A 7,979-nucleotide genomic window follows, 5' to 3' on the forward strand; every position below is an offset into this window, starting at 1 on the left:
TCTAAGTGAATAATAGAGACAACAGTTTTTGGAAACTGGTCCAATATTAAGAGAGAAGCTGCAGCTGCGATACAGGCTGCAATGTAACCACTTGGGGCAATTGTGCACCATCATTGTACGTCCACTAAAAGTGCTTTTTTTTTGCTGCTGATAGGCTGAGATTGTTATTATCAGTGTCTGGCAATATTATGGAAAGGATCCCTACAGAGATAGACCTTTTTCTTCAACCAGAAACAGCCCCGAAATCGCCATCACCAAACCCACCAGACTCCATTTAAAGAAACAGTAATTTTCTAATTGTAAAATACACTTAATTTAAAGTTGACAGGCACAAAATAAAACTTCCAAAAACCATCTTGGTTTATCTTTCCACTTTTCCAACAATCACCAACTCTGGTTTGGTTGAAATAAACCCTTAATTCACCCAGTTAGAGGTGAAAATATGCTGGCTCTATATACACTAAAATTACTGTTTCTTTAAATGGAGTCTGGTGGGTTTGGTGATGGTGATTTCGGGGCTGTTTCTGGTTGAACAAAAATGATCTTCCTCTTCAACAAAAAGGTCTCTCTCTGTAGGGATCCTTTCCATAATGTCACCCAGTCATGGCAGTGACGGTAGCCGGAATTGGGCCAGCTGATTTTGCCCGATTCTGGGGGTCATTAATGCCGAGTTGGCCAATCAGATGCAGCCCGACTAATTTCATCCGGCATGCCGAGTTTGGGTAGATGCTGGGCCAGATCATTTTTGTTAACAGCCCAGTAATGGAAGTAACGGCTGCCATAATCTGGCCATCTGATTTGGCAGGATTCTGGAGCGTCATTCATGCCGAGTCTCAGTGGAGTCAGGCGACCAGTTGTGGCCCAACTTATTTCTTCTGGCGTGCCGAGTTTGGGCCTAAGCTGGGTAAGGTCATTTTTGGTAACAGGCCAGTGATGGCAGTGACGGTAGCCAGAATCAGGCCAGCTGATTTGGCTTGATTCTGGGTTGTCATTCATGCTAAGGAGTCCGGTAACCAGATGCGGCCAGACTTATTTCTTCCAGCGTGTTGAGTTTGGGCCAAAGAGGCAGGTCATTTTTGATAATGGCCCAGTGTTGGCAGTGTCAACAGCCAGACTCAGGCTAACTGATTTGGCCCGATTCTGGGGCGTCATTCATGGCGAATCTAAGTTGAGTTGGGCTACCAAACGCGGCTCAACCTATTTCTTCTGGCATGCCGAGTTTGGGCAATAATTTGGTAATAATAAAAAGTTAATTTTTGATAACAGTCCAGATGGCAGTGTCAGCAGCCAGACTCAATCTGGCGTGCGGAGTTCGGGCCAGTTCTGGGCCAGGTCATTTTGGCTACCCAGACAGACACTTATAAAACAATCTGAGCCTGTCAGTGACAAAAACAAACACTTTTAGTGGCTGTAAATTGACAGTGCACAGTTGCCCCAAGAGGTAACCTTTCAGCATGTTTCGCCGCTGCCAGCTGAAGCGCTCTCACTCAATACTGGACCAATTTCAAAATCGTTGTTACCCTCAGCTATTTAGACACAAAACGTGAAAATATGTTTGAGGTTGAAAATACTGAACTCACCCTTTAAAGAAACCACAGGGGAAAAGATTGAATATCTGTTAATGTCCGTTATAACCTCACTGAATTATTAACAGATGCTTAGCTACTCTGACCAACAGCAGAGGAAGCAATGAAACAAGATTTCTGAGTGACACATGACTGCTGCTGGTGTCACTTGACGGCACTGGAGGGAGGACTGACTTACAAAGTGTTGACAGGGACGAAGAGACATTTACATGCAGTGGAAAAGAAAAACTGATAGCACACATGGCGATACACCCCACCCATGGCTGTAGGTTCAAAGCCTTGCCCTTTATAAACACACACACACACACACACACAGTGGACAGCTTCGGGGTGTCAAACCTGTCAGACAGATGCGGTCGACGGTGCAGGACATGAATACGCAGCACGAGAACCTGGTGCAAATATTGACGAATGTATGTGTGTTTACTTTAGCTCAAACTGGGTGGGGGTGTCACCAGTCTGATGAAAGGTTTTCTCACACAACACTAAAGCGACGAAGAATTCCCACGAGGAAATTAGGTATGCACATAAAAACAGTGTACAGATAATAATAAAGCTCTGTTCTGTCTCTTTTGCATGACTTCATAAGCAGTAAATTTATCTCAGGTGCTGAATTATTCAGGCCTCCAGGCGACAAGGTTCCCATGCCAATGCCGGGCTAAGTGCCCTACATCTTATCTTTGTCGCTGGATATCAGCCAAGAGGATGGAGCTCTGGCTCAGAGGGGGACTTTTTTTTTTTAAGGGAAATATTTGGGAGCAGAGGGAGGATGTCTAGTCAATGTTTAACACCTCTTGAACCACATCAGGGTCTGTAAACGCAGTGACCTTGTGGAACGGCTCGATGCACCTTGCTTTAAAACTCAGATAGTGGGATTCAAGTCGGCTCATACATTAGCAGCAGCGTTATTGTTCATGGTGGTCCATGCGACCATCATATATATATATATATATATATATATATATATAACACATCCCGACATGTTGACAAATTCTTTTCATTATATTACAGATTCATTCCGCCCAGCCATCATTTGAATTTCTTTGTCCCCTCCTACAGTCGCATATCGCTTCACCTACACTACACTGCCCCCACATGATCTCCGGTGGTGCTGCTCCGTTTTGTCCGTGTTCGTAAACTTTAAGAAAATGTGCACAAGTATCAACAAAAGGCTCCGTCCATCTCTAACGTTGAGCATAAATGAGCCCTAAGCCTGAAGGGAGGTCATGCGTTTGGTCGTGTGTGTATCTGACTGTCCAGAGCTTATCTCACAAACTACTGGACCAATCAGCCTAATATTTTGTGTCCACATTCATGACTGTATGTTCAAGGACCTCTCGTGTTTGAGTGTTTTACATCATCACTGACGGCTGACACCTCACTCATTTAACCGTCTTTTAGAGTCTGTAAGTTTTTCCGGAAATCATCTCGGTTAAAAACAAGTCTTACTGTTTTGTTGCAGTCCATTTTTTGGTCTTCGTTGCGGCTTAAACTGTCATCCATAAAAAGTTTAGTCTCATTTTGAACTCGAGCATCTGCAGATTAAGTCCATATCTGACATGTTATGATCCATGAAAGGTAGGCATGATACGAGATGAATAAATCACCATTTTTGTTATCCTTGCCGCCATTTTGAATGTAATGTAGCCGTCGCAGTTGCACCATGTTCAGGCTGTCATGCAGTTTTGTTTCATTCACCGCACGGCGTCTTAATACACCAGGGGAATTTCAGAAGCATCGCGATTTACTGGCGCGATTTTGTACTTGAAGATTTTGTTGATCTGGTCATTTTCCCTTGATATTTATGCTTTTACTAAAAGTAAGTAAGCAGACTAAGAAGTAAAACGGTTTCTTTTTTTGTTTTTTAGATTATGGTTATTGTTGTTATTTCCTACTTTGTTGTGCTGTCCAGTTATGAATGACATGGATTGAAGATTTGTGACCATGTTTGAGTTATTAAAAATAAATTCATCCTCATAATGAAATCGTATCTTCTGACACACGCTGCAGTGTGTTTGCTTAAAATACAAAAATAGTCTCAAGTGGCTGGGATCAGCTTCATCAGCCGGATTGAGACCACCTGGCAGAGAGACTCTACTGAGTGTACTTCTTCAAATTTAACCAGTGTAACAGCCCTGAAATTAACATCACCAAGACAACTGATGCTGTTAATAATAATCCTAGCACACACTTCATAAAGGAACATTATTCGAAATTTGTCCAGTTTTGAGTGAGACCAGCAGGACTGTCTATTTACGTCCATTAAACGTGTTTGTTTTTGTCACTGACAGGCTCAAATTGTTTCTAAAAATGTATGACAACAATATGAAAAGGATCCCTACAGAGATAGATGTTGTTTAAAAGTGTCAGATCTTTTTTGTTGAACCAGAAACAGCCCCAAAATCACTTTCACCAAACCCACCAGACTCTATTTAAATAAACAGTAATTTTATCATCGTAAAACACACTTCATTCAGAGTCAACAGAAACAAAATAAAACTCACAAAAGCCATTTTGGTTTGTCTTTCCACTGTTCCAACAATCACCAGTTTTGATTTGGTTGAAATAAACCCTTAACTCACCCAGTTAAGTGTGAAAACATGCTGACTCTATACACACTAAAATTAGTGGTTATTTGAATGGAGTCTGGTGGGTTTGGCGATGCTGATTTCAGGGCTGTTTCTGGTTAAACAAAAAGTATCTAACACTTTATCCAAACAGTGTTAGATAGTTTAACCACTGTTGAAAAAGTTGTGAGCCTCTAAGGTCCTGAACTCATTCTCTTTCCTCCGTTCCAACAAACACTAACTCTGGTTTGGTTACTTGACTAATAGAGCACACCTGAGCCTGTGGTTCACAATGTTCCCAAGATTCAAATACACACAGAGCTCCACAGATATTACACAAACTGAAAATGACAACTTCTGTTTTTGTTTTTCTGTTGTCTGTATTGGTGTATTGTAGTTTCATGTCTTTGGGAACTGAAACTGTGAGCTACATTTCCCACGTGTGCTTGCATGACGCAGCACTGGTGTGATCTATCTGACGTCATTATAAGCCCTGAGATTCTCCTTTGTCAAACATTTGCCCTGTTTGTTGTCTGAAGACGGGAGGCTTGGCTTTTTCCATCAATACCTGAACGAACAAAGACTTTGTTTCACGAGATTTGATAGCTTTGGTCCTCTGGCGCTTTAAAACTGAGGTGCGAACGTGGTGTTGCCTTTTAAAGTGTCAAAAAAAGAAAGGGAAACAAAAGGATAGAGAGGCACTTTTTGTTTTGGTCTTGAGATGTGGATGGTATAAAAATACAGACAAATGCCCAACTTATGCTTTAAATCCTTCTCCATGGGTTGGAAACATTTTGTAGACCCTCATAAGGTCATCAAACTCTCAAAGCCCTTCAGATAAAGCAAGACATGCACTGACATTTACCCAAAACAAGGCTTGACTTTGTTTGCCCCTGAGGAGTTATCATTGTGGAAACACCAGGTTTTGACCTGACAAGAACTCATAAACAAAAAAAGTCTGTACTTTAAAATTATTTTTTACTAGGAGGAAGTTTTACTTCACTGTCGCCAAACCCACCAGACTCCATTAAAAAAGCAGTAATTCTGTTATTGTATAAGACACTTCATTCAAAGCCGATAGAAACAAAATAAAACTCACGAAAACCATCTTGGTTCTTTATCCACTCTTCCAATAGTCCCCAACTCTGGTTTGGTTGACATAAACCCTTAATTCACCCAGTTAGATGTGAAAACATGCTGGATCTATACACGCTAAAATTACTGTTCATTGAAATGGAGTCTGCTGGGTTTGGTGATAGCAACGTTGGGGTTGTTTCTCATTAAACAAAAATAATTTTACTCTTTAATAAAAACGTCTGTCTCTGTAGGGATCTTTTCCATAATGTTGTCAGACACTGAGGGCCTGTTTATACGGTTCCATATATTTCTGAAAGCGGGTATTCATCTTTGCGTTTGCACCTGTCATTTACACGTAACTGACGTTTTTCTCGACGAAAACGGAGATTTTAAAAAATATCCATTTCTATGGAGACGTGTAAACAGGATAGATGGAGATTTTGGAAAACACTGACATTGCAACCCAGTTCGCGCATGCCCATTAGGCGCCCGGGAACCACAACAACAATGGCGGATATATGTTTACGTTTTATTAGCACTTTTGGGACTACTTACGAGCTTACACATGAACTTACATCAGCGCACAAAGACGTCTGCTGAGCCTGATATTAGTAAGTGTATAGCAGCTAACTATGCTATATAAGGTTAAAATGTAGTTTATCATTGTTTTTTTCACTAGCGCCAAGAGAAAACAAATCACTGTGCATGCGCAGAACGTTCTTCTATGGTGTTTGACATATGGCGTATGGCATATGTCATGCTAACTGCAGCGAAAAGCTGCCTTTTCTACGTTTTCGTGGAAACAGGGATATCGTTTTCACAACTGATCGCGTAAACCCGGAATTTTTTTTATACAGGATAAATAAAAATCCGTTTTTATTTGTATTGGTATCCGTGTAAACAAGGCCTTAGAATAACAATCTGAGCCTGTCAGTGGCAAAAACAAGCACTTTAAGTGGACGTCAATTAAGAGTGTGCAATTGCAGCCCGTCTTAGGGTGCTTTCAGACCTAGAGTCGTCTCCTTTGGTCTGAATCAGGGACAAAGTTGTATAATTGCCTAGAGTTGGTTCGTGTTCTCACGGCAGCATTTACAAGTGGACCAGATCAAATGCCTTGTGTGAGAAAGCTGCTCTTGATTGGTCAGAATTTCAGTGTGGGAAAAATCCAGGAAGTTAACAAAACGTTGAAGAAGAGTACACTTGGAAGATAAATGTGACACTTTCTAATGTCACAATGGAGGGACAACTACGCAGGTTGATTTTAGCACTGCTCATCGTGGACTATATTGCTGTCATTGTTCATTTTAGTCAAACCATACAGTTTGAAAACGAGGCGCGGCTCCAACTAGAAAACAATGTTTTGATGCATTGGATGTGCTGAATGTGGTTTGGTATGACTATTATCTGCCAGTATGGTGTCTATTTTTAGCTAGTGTTCACAAATGTTTGACGATATTGAGTCAAGCCATGTTTTTTCAGCATTCAAGTCACCAGGTTGGGAATTTAATATTTAACCAGAGTGAAAACATTAGCTAATTTCCAGGGCGAACTCCAAAACAAGGACTATTTCAGGCTCCTTCTCCGACATTTAAAGGGGAAATAACCCGTTTAATGTCGACACTGATTACTGTGTTTCCAGGACAGTGGGAATCAGCAGAACAATCCTGTTTTAGGAGGATATTTCCCTGTTAAATACAGTCCTACCCATTCCTCCGAGACAAGGACGTGTGTGTGTGTGTGTGTGTGTGTGTGTGTGTGTGTGTGTGTGTGTGTGCCGCAATTAAGGGTGACATCATTAACTCCAACAAAGCCTTGAGAAAAACAAACATGTTAACGGAGCGCGCACACCTCGGGGACTCTCTGCAGCCGGCTGCCTAATGGACCTAATAAAAACAACACGAAGGAATCTGACACACAAGTGCTCTTTATTTGCCTCCGTCGACATTCGACGCTCAGCAGGTTGTGGCTCAAATTAGCTCGTTGCAGAACTACTTTTGTGCTGTTATCTGAGGGCGGGGTGAGGTGAATTGATTACTGTGAGTCACGGGGATGACAGGATACTGAGAGGTGACTTGAATAATGGAAAACAAGATGGAGAGGTGGACTCTGTTTCCTGTTTTCATACAGAGATGTCAGGGATCATTCACTCTGTTTATTGTCTCATATACAAATGGATCATTTCATGCTTTCAAATAAGTTTAACTATTAATGGTAATATTATATAGTCTTACTAAAATTTAGTTGATTCAAAACACACATTAAACACACATTAAACATGGCTTAATAGAGACAATTTCAAACACAAGTACACAAATCAGCTTCACTATAACTCACAGCATTCACAGACAAACACTTGTCTTTATCTGGACACATTTTCCCCACAAATACAACATGCTAACGTTATTAGCACAAGCCTATGGCATTTTACGTTGTATAAATTAGCCTAGCAGCTAGCAGACTTTTCCTCTGCTCATATGAAGCCAGGATAAATCACACACAAGACTTAAAATGCTATTTTTGTGGAGGCTTTATTGTCTTCACAATTTATTGTTTCTTATCTGTGAAAGTAAAGTAAATAAAAGCTTTGTTTCCACTGAGGTGTAGGCTAGTTACATTTATTTTCGATTGTATAGCTCGTTAAATTTTTATTTGCACTTAAAGTGAAATTTTGGTTTATTTCAACCTGTCTCCTATCGTCCTAAATTTGTTTCAAGTGACTAGTGACATAGAAATAATAGTTAGCATGTTA

Source organism: Epinephelus fuscoguttatus, linkage group LG23, assembly GCF_011397635.1.
Source record: "Epinephelus fuscoguttatus linkage group LG23, E.fuscoguttatus.final_Chr_v1".
In the NCBI taxonomy this organism is placed as follows: Eukaryota; Metazoa; Chordata; class Actinopteri; order Perciformes; family Serranidae; genus Epinephelus; species Epinephelus fuscoguttatus.